The sequence below is a fragment of the Zingiber officinale genome, chromosome 4A (assembly GCF_018446385.1).
Source record: "Zingiber officinale cultivar Zhangliang chromosome 4A, Zo_v1.1, whole genome shotgun sequence".
NCBI lineage: Eukaryota > Viridiplantae > Streptophyta > Magnoliopsida > Zingiberales > Zingiberaceae > Zingiber > Zingiber officinale.
The window spans coordinates 138819362-138830746 of NC_055992.1; the positions used below are offsets into that span (position 1 = coordinate 138819362).

The window sequence follows — 11385 nt, forward strand, 5'->3', positions numbered from 1 at the left end:
CTAGTGTGGACACTTCAACAACACAAGGAGTCTAATGTTAGGGCCGCAAGCAATTATACAAGGAAATGATCTTTGTTGGGTTTGCATGCACAGAAACACAGTTGGAAAGATGAGAAAGTGGATAAAGATATCAAGTGTGTTAGTTAAGAACGGTAATATACCAAAATATAAATAAGGATCAAAATTGGTTATAGTTAAATTTATTTAGAAAAATAAATTTATATTAGTGAGAAATTAAGAGAGAAATAGGTTTATATGAATTTAATGAAATTATTGGAATTTTTCTAGATTTTAAATGTATCTTTTTATATTTTATGGGGATATATGGATAAGAGATAAACCTCTTTAAAAGACCTCATTTAAATTAGGAGTTGAAAATATCAATTAACCTAAGTTTATAATAAAAATACTAAGTTCATGATTAAATTGTTGCTCCTCCTCTCCCCCTCGATATGCTCGACAGTGTGTCTATCGTCGCACGTTCAACTGATGGCATCACCTCCGTCCACGTGAGACGTCGGCGCCAAGTTCCTCACCTTCTCATCTTTGAGCCAAAGCCAACAACTGTCGTCTTGCTTCACCAAAGTCAACAAGCGCGCCTCGCTGTCGCCGCGCTGACTACCCACAACTTTCATCGTCGTCGTTGCTTCCCTCACCATCGGAAGTAGCGAAGACAATCCCTACTACCTTTTGGGGTTCTCGCCACAAGCAATCAACAGTGTTCTGCAGGGCGGAACCAAAAAAAAAAAATTCTCAGGGAGGCTGAATTGTACAACTAATTTTTTTACACCAACAGTGGTGGCAAGGCTGCCGGATAATGAGTGGTCATACCGCCGTGGCTAGGCACAGGCCGCTACTAATGTTTGTGGGGGGCTACAAAAGCAGCCCCCCTCCCCAGTAATACTGGACGTCGGCCACTGTGGCGGCCAAGTTGGGGGAGGCTAAAGCCTCCCTCAACCTCCCCTGTGGGTCTACCATTGGACGACGCTGTTGTCGCACACCTCCGTCGATGCCACGTCTCGTTCTTTTCCTAATGTCGACCACCCAACCACCGTCATGCGACGACGCCGCTGCCGCCATCGACCGTTTGCCACCGATACCTTGTTGTTGGAGCAGAAGAAATAGATATTTAATTACGGTAAATTCATACACTGATTAATTATGTTTAATCATACAGTTTAATTGGTAATTAAGGTGATTAAACAATTTATTGTTTTAATAAATGGACAAATAAGTGGAATGAGTAATTAGTATGTGAGATTAATTAACGTGGTTTAATTCAAATGATAATTAACAAGTTAGATTGCTTAGTTAGTTGATTAGGTAATGAAATTAATAATTGATTAAGGAGGAATTATCAAATGGACACTTGATTATATATCAATTTAGAGTTAACTAATATAGTTTAATTAACTTGGTAGTTAATTGAATTTCTAATAGGATTAGTGATGACTAATTAAATTCCAGATTTATTGATAGTAATTGAGATATCTAGAAAACTATTAAAGGGGAAATAAATGATTAACATACATATACTATTCATGGTTATGAGGAGGATTCTAGTACTTAGTTTTGCTTCATATTAGATACTAGTAGGATTCGAACTTGAGACAGGCCTTTGACTTGAAGATGATTAGAACGGTCTACAATAGAGGTGGATAGTTCCTGCTTTGACCTTATATTCTCTTTGATCTTAGTATATGATTATTTATTATTATATGTTGATTAGGCAGCAACTACTTGCTTACCTTACATCCACTCTATATTATTCTTGTGAATGATCTTTGTTGCTTGTCCATATTTGTTTGTCTATATTGACATCTATGCAGTCTCATTTTCATACTCAGATTGGTTATATATATAGGATATACCAGACCATGTGTAGTTGTAAACTAATGCTAGTGCATTTATACTATAGTATATAGTTGTATACTTGGGCTCATGCCTATACGTAATAGATGTTATACTGTAGCAAAGTGGTAGAGTATTCTACTAGGTTATCCTGTCAGACTACCATGTAAGACCACTTGATTGTGGTGTGTTATTTTCATATATTTATGATGATACCATGGAGTTAATTAAGATATTATAACTAGATGGCTAGTACTCTCTTGATGAGATTGGTAGACTCGTATTCTCTTGACGAGATTGTGTTTGTTAACCTGCCCAGCTTCCCATCCAGATTTTGTCGCTTCGGATAGAGCCTTCGTTTGGTTGACTAATCCCACTGTTCAGTTGACCGATCCCGCTTTCATTGCCGGTTTATCTGGTCCGATCAACCTAGTCTAATCGAGTCAACGCCTATCCACCGTTTGGTCGATTGAACCCTAGGTTCGGTCGACGATCCTTTGGTCGAAACTTAGCCGCAAGCTAATATGATCTCCGGAGTTCGATCGACCGATCTGGAGGTTCGATCGACCGATTCGGAGGTTTGACCGACTGATTATGGCCGCAAACTTTAACTTGCAAAAATATTAGTTTTCTGCAAAACAAAGTTAGAGAAATAGGCAAGTAGTATAAAATGTAACTTTAATAGTCTCCGGACTGTCCGGTTATGACTTTCGGATTTCCCGAAAATCCTAGGTTGAACCGACGCCTACTGTTCCCTCTTCGAGGAACACGTCCTCATCTACTCCTCTCAGGAGAAATTACCTTTGGCCAGACCAGTCCTTCAGATCATCTGGACTTTTGCTCAGCGTCCGAGACTTCAAGACTTAATGCTGAACACCCACTCCACGACCCGTCTAGACTTCCACTTGTTTTGCGACCCCCAAAATTTTCACCTAGAGTCCTCGACTCTAGAATTTCGCCCGACGTCTTTGACCTGCCAAAACTTTGACCAGTCCCCCGGACCAGGGCTTCGTTGCCTAACCGTAGTTACGACTTTTCCACCTGCCTAGAATCCACTAGGACTTTTGCCTAAGACAACTTAGGGTTTTCCTGCAAACTCATTAACACTTGTTAGATAATAAAGCAATCTTAACTTTGAACCCCTTTGCCATTATCAAAATACAAATTTAATCGTCTAATGCTCCTTGCAGCAACACATAGTCTAACAATATCGCCCTTGCCACTACGAATTAATGGACAAGGCACGTAGACCCATATTATCCCAGTCAATAGAGGATGTATCCTATTCTATGGGGATTTAGACCATGGATCATTTGTACCTGGTTAGATAACCTAAAAGGTATATTTGAATATATGACTTGTACAGATGTAGAAAAGATAGAGCTAACTGATTATCACTTATGAGACTAGGGCACCACGTGGTGGAAGACACAGAAAACGATATTTGGGAAACAAAGAGTCACTTGGTGATTATTTTGTCATATTTTCGAGAGATAGTACTTCTCTACCTCCTTTTGTATATCTCGTTGTTATGAATTCATGAACCTTAAGTAGAGAAATCGTAGCATGATGAATTTAAAGATGGTGTTTAGTCGACTCGGCTAAGACTGCCCCCACCAAGTAGCTTGAGACATTGACCACATGTTTATTCACCCAAGGTCTTGAAGTCTATATTAGGATAAGAATGTTTGACCCTTTTGTCGACACTTGTTGGAGAACATTTATGGGTAAGATTATGAGAGTTGTAGTGATACCTTTATAGTAGGTATTAACGTCTAGCCATGAAGTTAAGGGTTACTCCTTGGACCTTGGTGGTCGTACCCTCACTATTGAGCTATGAGTACTAGAAAATGATGGAATTTGAAATCCATTTTGACATGGATTGATTGGTCACTTATTGTACTACAGTCAACTCAACTGTCGAGCAAGGGTAATAACCATACAACTCCTGGACCAACCATCTTTGAAATTGGTCGAGACTAACAATGAATGTATACCTTGTTTCAGCATGATAAGAGAAGCAATTGCTATCTCATGGATGTCTGAGGTATCTGTTATCATTGATAAGATTTAACGAGGATAGTACACCACTCCGCTCAAATGTTTGCATAGATCGAGAATACCATATGTTTTTAGACGAACTCCTTAGTTTACCACCTGCAAGGCAAGTGGAGTTTGTGATTGAGATACTTTCAGGTTGGCTCCAATATTTACGACCTCGTGTCGCATGGCGCCAAAAGAACTAGAAGAATGGAAGTTGCAAAAGTTGTTAGACAAAGGATTTATTCTTTCTCTCTCTTTAGGGAGCTTTCGTCTTCTTTCTTGAGAAGAATGATGAATCACTGATAATATCTAGCAAGTTCAGACAACTTAATACAAAGACCATCTAGAGGATTTGTTAGATCAACTCAAGGACACATATGTATACTCTAAGATCACATTAAGATTTGGCTGATATCAGCTTAGAGTAAAAGTTGCAGATGTATAGAAGATGATGTTCTACATACGGTACGAACATTACGAGTTTTTAGTGATGTCATTTGGGCTTACCAATGCTCCAGCCACTTGCATGAATCTGGCGAACCTGGTGTCCTTGGAGTATTTGGATCGATTTGTTATCGTTCATAGATGACATCTTGATATATTCAAGATCAAAGGAGAAATATATTCATGACATTACGAAAGAAGCATTGATATGCGAAGTTCGGTAAATATGCATTTTGGTTATCCTCCATGGGACTTCTCGGACATGTGATTTCTTGCAAAGACATTTTCGTATATCCTCAAAATGGTAGAAGCTATTACCAGCAGGGAAATTAGATCACTTATGGGTGTCTATGGTTGTTTAGTCACCTTTTGGTCGCACATAACAAGGAAGTATGAGTTGGTGAACAACACCTCATATTCTGAAATGGCAAACAATATTCTGGACTGCTGACAGATTTTCACACGATAAAGAGGAGACTCCATTTTCGAGGAAGATTGTATGTTCCCGAGACACTCCCGATTAAAGAAAACCTACTCCCAAATGCAGATTGATCACAATCTTGTAGTTTATCTAGGAAGTATGTGTATGTATCAAGACCTAAGATGTTTTTCCAGGTGGAACGGTGTGAAGAAGGGCATTGATGACCTTGTATCTTGACACTTAGTGTATCAAAATGGAAGACAGAACAATAGAGTGACGCAACGAAAGCGTAGTGGGCCCATAACCCACAGAGAGCATTAGAGACAAGCAGACTTACTACGAAAGATTTTTGGTACATGAATAGAAAGGGGAACATAGTACAATGGACTTTGGAGGATACATGACTCGATTTGGGTGATCGTTCATTGATTAACCAAGTGCACTCATTTTCTACTACCCCGCTAAACTGACTCGTTAGATCATTTGGCGAAGTTTCAAACAAGTCATGTGTACAGAACTTCATTTTCTACAGAAATATATTTTAGTGCAACATTTAAGACAGACACGTAGACGAATGTAGCGCACCATTCAAACATTGGAGGATCCACTCCAAGTTTGCGCAAAAGACTCGAAGGCAGCCAAGAAGACCATGTACACAGTGGATTTTACCCACAACGGTTACCTAGACAATAATGTAAGAGTAGTGGAAGCATAAAGAGCTCTTAACCCACAGAACAATGATTATCTACTTTAGAAGTAGATCATGTAGTGTATAAGGGATCTCAGACCGTTATAGACTTTTCCAAATACTAGAATGGACTAGTATAGTAGTGTACTGCTTAGTTGTTACCCTGAGATGAGGATACCTTAGTATTATAATTTGAGTAGTAAATTTGGAAACCAAATTTTTATTAGTGTGGAAGAATGTAATATACCAAAAATATATATAAGGATTAAAATGATTAAAATTGGATATAATTAAATAAATTTATATGGGTGAGAAATTAAGAGAGAAATAGGTTTATATGAATTTAGAGAAATTATTAATTTTTTTAAAATTTTAAATGAATCTTTTTATATTTCATGAGGATATATGGATAAAATATAAAGCCGGTTTAAAATACCTAAGGAGTTAATAATATCAATTAGCCTGAGTTTATAATAAACCCTAAGTTCATGATTAAACTGTCGCTCCTCTCCCTCGACGTGTGCGTCCGTCGTCACACGTTCAACCGATAGTGTCGCCTCCGTCCACGCGAGACATCGGTGCCCTGTCTCTCACTTTCTCATCTTCGAGCTGAAGCCAGCAATCACTGTCTTGCTTCACCAAAGTTAACAAGGGCACCTCGCTATCGGTGTGTCGACTACCCAGGGCTTTCACTATCATTGTTGCTTCCCTTATCGTCGGAAGTAACAAAGAGAATCGCTACTACCTTTTGGTCCTCGCCATGAGCAATCAGCAGTGCTCTGATCCCTTCTTAGCCGTCGACGATGCCTATGCCCCTCAACATCGGTGTTCTTTTCCGTCGTCGTTGCATCCACCGTCGATGCTGTCTACTTTCTCGGTGCCTGCTTGCCCTTCCCCACTATGAGCTGCCTTCTTCATTGGTTGTCATGATTGTCAACCATGAAGAGGCCACCAGTCCATGTCTCTTCCCTCGCATGCTAGAGGCGTTGTTCCACCTCATGATCTGGCATCGCACCATTGTGCGATGAGTTGTTGTCACGCACCTCCATCGATGTCACGTCTTGTTCTTTCCCCAATGTCGATCGCCCAACTACCGTCGTGTCATGTCGCTGCTATCGTCGTCGACCGCCTGCCACTGATACCTTGATGTCAGAGCAGAAGAAATAGATATTTAATTACAATAAATTCATACACTGATTAATTATTTTTAACCATATAGTTTAATTGGTAATTAAGGTGATTAAGCAATTTATTGATTTAATAAGTTGACTAATTAGTGGAATGAGTAATTAGTATGTGAGATTAATAAATGTGGTTTAATTCAAATGATAATTAACAAGTTAGATTGCTTAGTTAGTTGGTTAGGTAATGGAATTAATAATTGATTAGGGAGGAATTATCAAATGGACACTTGATTAGATCTCAATTTAGAGTTAGATAATCTAGTTTAATTAACTTGGTAGTTAATTGAATTTCTAATCTGATGACTAATTAAATTCCAGATTTATTGATAGTAATTGAGATATCTAGAAAACTATTAAAGGGGAAATAAATGATTAACATACATGTACTATTCATGGTTACGGGGATGATTCTGGTAATTAGTTTTGCTTCGTATTCTATACTTGTAGAATTCGAACTGAACACAAACTTTTGGCTTGAAGACGGTTAGAATAGTCAGCAATAGAGGTGGATAGTTCTTGCTTTGACCTCTATAGTCTCTTTGATCTTAATACATGATTACTTATTGTTATATGTTGATTAGGCAACAACTACTTGCTTACCTTACATCCACTCTATATTATTCTAGTGATTGATCTTTGTTGCTTGTCCTTATTTATTTGTCAATTGATCTTTGCTTGTCCTTAGTATTTGTCCTTATTTATTTGTTATTATATGATTGTTATACCTTAGGCTGCCCATGAGACCATTCATGTAAAGCGTTTCTCCCGCAGATAGAAATTCTGACATTTCAAACTGCCCACGAGACCATTCGTGGTAGAATGTTTCTCCCACAGTTAATAGCGAGATAGCTAAATGTCTTGGTCATTTGTACTTCTTGTGGTAAAGCGATTGCTCACATGTTTGATGATTTATTTCTGTTATTTGCATTTGTACATGTCAATGATGTGCGATATCCATGTTGATCATTACCTATCATTGCTCATTGTATTATACACGGCTAAGCAAATTGGTAGAGGGTTATATTATTGTTATATGCTTTTGGTTAGCAGATGATTATATTAGTACTCTTAGTTTTATAGTAAGTATTATTACTTGAGATTGCTCCCTTTAGTGCCCTTATAATAGTATTATGCACTATCTTCTTATACCCATTGAGTATTTTGTACTTACTACCAGGTTAGCAGATAGAGGATGTGTTGTGCCGTTCAGAGGTCTTAGCTCCCAGTCCCACTCAAGTTCGGATTTTTGTTCGAGTTATTTTATTTTTTTTATTCCGTTGCCGTTGTTTATTGTTTTCCTTTTCCTCGTCGAATCGATGAGATTTTGTTATAATAGTATAATTGTTATCTTGTAGATAAGTATGTTCTCATGTACATGCATACATACATTAGCATATGCATTTAGTAACTAAGTGATTCTTTTATATTGTATTGGTATCTGTGTTTGTTTTAATAGATTTGGTACCAATTATTTCTTGTATTGTCACTAGGAGGCATCGTGCATTTGACGAACAAGTATACCCTCGGGGCGTGACAAGAACAATTGGCTTATCCTCTATTCAATTAAATCTTTTAACTACACATTCTGTAAAATCTACAACTCACCTTTCATCTTTTCTTTCACCTTGTAAGTATCATCTGATTGAAACCTTTGAAGTATTGAACATTTTCTGGAGTATAAGCAGGCATTTCCTCAGAAGATGGCAACCTTTACGACCCAATTCAAAGTTATATTAGTTCTTAGCAGCCAAGCATTATTGAAGGGACCCCTTCAAAAGCATTTCCCATCTTTGTTTGCCATAAATAATTGAATTTAGCATAAATAATAGAGGATTTCGCAGTTAGTCAACCAACATGGAACCCATCCTGAAAGAGAAAAATCAACCAGATTTCTAATTAGAAATGAACCAAAGTAGTGACAAACTGTGATTTGAGTGTGCAAAGCTAGAGATTACAGTTTCCATAGGTTGATCGGGTTTGCAGATGAAAGTAACAGAATCAAATTTGCATTGACTTTTTAGGCTATCATTATAAGGTTGGTGTTGTTTGAAAACCTATCTGCAGAGTTTTACAGGATCAAACACAATGTCCATGGTTCGTTCCTTGAGAACCAAAGCTTTGGAAGATTTACATGATCTAGAGCTTTTAGAATAAGACAATCTGATTTCAGTAAAGCTAAATCAATAGTAAGATACAGCAGAGGAGATAATTAACATAGAAAATAATTTTTTTTAGAAAAAAAGTGAAGGAATAACCTGGCAGTTCAGGTTCTTCTTCAGCATGAGCATCTTCCTCGCCATTTAACTTCCAGCAAGCTTACTTACCATGTCAAAACACCTGAATAAATAACATTTCTAAATTTGATCACCATGTCCATATAGATGGATAAAGCACAATTTAAAGTTGTATTTCCTAAACTATTACTCTATCGCATAAGTGGTGTCAATCCACATGAAAAGAATGTTAATTCTCTTCTGTGATCAAATTGTGATGTAAGAATTGTATTCAAGTGTAAATTATCAAAATTGTATTAAAGTGTAAATGTCCAAATTGTGAATATCAGAATTGTATTCTATTCTGTGATAAATTGTAGTTAATTATAAATATTAAAAATTTAGAATTCCACTTCTCATGTTTGGGATCAAAAGGAAACTTGATGCATTTTTTACTAAATTACATGGATGTGTTGATTATACTTTACAAGCTAAATGCATCCAAGTATAATTATTTGAACAGCTTCCTTGAAAGAATTGAATGAGAGAATATATATAATCTCTTTTACAAAATTTATTTTTTTTAAAAAACCTGTAGTCACCAAATCAATCTTGATTGATGATCGAGTTTTAGTTTTCATTGCTACAATTCTTTATTTCGACTGCATTTATTGCAAAGTTTATATTTTAAGTCCGGTTTAGTGATTAACAGTTCACTTAGGAATAGCAAAATTTATCAAGAAGCAATCAAGAAAGATGGAAAAAATTAACCTACATTTGGTACCCTTTTCCATGGTTTTCTTATGTAGATGATCAATTCTTGAATTTTCTAGTTATGTGAAATCCAATCCCTAGCTTCTTTTCCTTCCATTCAATGGAATGTAAAGAAAACCAAATTCTGTTAGGCCCCCACCAACAAAGAATTTTGAGTTAGGTAATCCTAATGTTGTAGGCAAATTTCACATCTTGACCACTTGTGCTGATGTTATGTAATCATAATGTAATATGTTCTGAATATTGGTATAATAAATTAATTTTGGCACGATATTAATAGAAATTGTTGTTTTCTAGCAAATTTTCAATCCATTAAGCTATTTGGGATTGAAAATTTGTGGATTTCACATCCTTGACAGCTTGCTATAATGTAGATTGCTCTCAAATATGTTATTATCACGTGGCTCGGTTTTTCCGTCATGCTAAAAATTCTCAGTTGATGTGGATAAGAACTCTGATTGTTACTGTATTATCTTTTTCATTCTTCAAGGAACTCAGATATGGTCATCTTCATATGTTTGTCTACAACCTTCTTCAGAATCATATCTTTATTTTTTTTTTCTTTGAATGTACTCTCTGACCTCTCTTGTCATTCTTCCCATCATCAATCTTTTTTTAGGTTTTCACTTCCTTCCCTTCTTTTTCCAATGTTCATTTCTCAACAGTATGACGGTCTCCGTTTTTTTGGTCAAAATCTACCAATTATTCATTGTTTGGTCCCCTCATTTCAACAGAACTAGGTAGATTCATAACTTTCAAAGATTATGTTCGAATTCCAAATCCGTCTTGGAATTCTGCTTCAACTTTCTACGAATCACAGTATTTAGATCAAGTTTCGTTTCTGCGACAGTGGGTCTACAAACATCAATTCCGATCTACCTGAAATTGTCAAGCAATTAAAACAGAAACTGACCTGGAATAGAGTGCATTTTGTCGATGAGGCGACAGCTCCTCCTCCGAACCTCCAGAGAGATGAAGCCACCTCATCGTGGCGGGCGCCTGTCACCATCACGGCACGAAGGACGAGTTCCGATCCAGCAAGCACGATGGCTCATTGCACCCGCCGGCGACGATGAAGGCTTCCACGGTTCCTTCGCCGCAGATCCGATTTGGTCGCTCCGGCCCGATCAACCTCGTCTGCCGCCGGAAAGGCCTTGCCCCTGTGATCTCGCGTTGGGCAACCAGCTGGCCCAATAATATCTAACGCTATCATGCGGCCCCTATATATATATAATTTATATATATATATATATAGAAATAATATTCATCTAAAAAATTCATCTAAAAAAATTCTTAAGGATAGACACATAAATGATGGGACTTATTATTTTAATTTTTATGGATCCCATCATTTATATGTCTATCTTAAAAATTTTCTAGATGAATTTTCTAAATGAATATCATAACTCATATATATATATATATATATATAATTTCTACAAATATAACAATCGGGATCTAAATTTAAAACTCAGCTGCAATATATTTAATCATTAATTAATTAATGATGTAAAATTCAAGATTCAACTGCTAACGTATTATTAGAAAGCTTTCCCAATAATTAATCAGGAATTTAATATTTAAGATTTAGTTGTGTATTATTGAATTTTTTTTATTAATTGATTAAAAATCTAAAATTCTCTTTAGTATTACCTCTTAATTAGAAAGTTTTTTTTTCAGTTTTTTTTATAATTATGATATTGAATTAATTTTTTATAAAAGAGTTCGTTACAGTAGTTTATTGCTGGGATTCTCAAGCGTCACCCT

At 36.6% G+C, this 11385-nt stretch overlaps 1 long non-coding RNA gene across 3 annotated transcripts; it reads right to left on the reverse strand.

Annotated features, from left to right (window-relative positions):
* Positions 1–342: 342 nt before the first annotated feature.
* LOC121971444 lies at positions 343–10810 on the reverse strand. 3 transcript variants are annotated; one of them, XR_006109138.1, is made up of 5 exons: positions 10532–10810; positions 8887–8968; positions 8237–8497; positions 832–1100; positions 343–723 (listed from the first exon to the last, which is right to left on the reverse strand). It is a non-coding gene; the product is annotated as an uncharacterized LOC121971444 (long non-coding RNA). The 3 variants fall into 3 exon arrangements; XR_006109137.1 differs by having other exon boundaries at positions 343–1100; XR_006109136.1 differs by lacking the exons at positions 343–723; positions 832–1100 and adding an exon at positions 5601–6582.
* Between the last annotated feature and the right edge of the window lie 575 nt (positions 10811–11385).